This window comes from Echinops telfairi, unplaced genomic scaffold (genome assembly GCF_000313985.2).
Source record: "Echinops telfairi isolate 266 unplaced genomic scaffold, ASM31398v2 ScPeMD7_7458;HRSCAF=8496, whole genome shotgun sequence".
NCBI lineage: Eukaryota > Metazoa > Chordata > Mammalia > Afrosoricida > Tenrecidae > Echinops > Echinops telfairi.
The window spans coordinates 23366139-23367090 of NW_022111358.1; positions in this window are offsets into that span (position 1 = coordinate 23366139).

A 952-nucleotide genomic window follows, 5' to 3' on the forward strand; every position below is an offset into this window, starting at 1 on the left:
GGCCGGCCGCCGTGGCAGTGCGGGCGGGGACGCCGGGGGAGAGAACCACAGCTGGAATCCGGTTCCCACCCCAAAATCCAGTACCTCCTCTCTCCCCTCCTCTCGCCTCTGGGTCCATTCCCGAAAACTGGAGCCAATCAGACGGTCTCCCAGACCGAACCCACGTTCCCATTGGTCGCAGGGGTCTTTGGGACTCCCCTGAAAGGACCCCCCCACACACGGGAATCAAAGGATGGAGTTCGGGGGGCCTGGAGTAGCGTCGCGGCCGTCCCCACCAGCCCCGGAGCATCCTTTGTCCACGACCTCCGAACTGGACCGCAGCCGGAAGGCGGGGCTCAACTCGGGGACAGCCTAAAGGAGAAGGGAGGTGGAGACCCGGGGCTGAGGGGTGTGACCCGTGTGCGCGCGGAGTCCCGGGTCTTCACCTGGGTAATCGCCCACCGGGGAGAAGAGCCTGGGAGCGGGTCCAGGGGAGGCGGAGTGGAGCGGGCGTCCGGGGTGGGGCTTCGGGATGGAGGGGCCGGGTCTTGGAGAAGCAGGCGGAGCCGGGGAGAAGCCGAGGCACCGACAGGCCGGGCTTCTCGGCCTGGCGTTCTTGCTCCCGGGTTTAATTCTGCGACGCAGACACTGACCTCCGACCCTAACCCGCTGGCCCGACCTCACCCCGACGCACCTGGGCTCCATCCCCTAGGCGCCCAGGGGCCGTTAGGGAGTGTGGGCCCCACGTCGGGGCGTCCAGCCTGAACACGTGGCCGCGCACAGGTTGTGCCCCAGCGCGGGACCCGGATCCTGAGACGCAGCCGCAGGGCAGCGCGAGGGCCCCGGCGAAGGGCCCAGCGGGAGCCGCGAAGGTGTGGAAGGGGTGGCAGCGTCAGAACTTGGCCTTACTTCATCCACCGTGCTCCTACACCCACCCTCATCCGGGTTCAGGGGCTTTGCGGGGCGGCTCGCC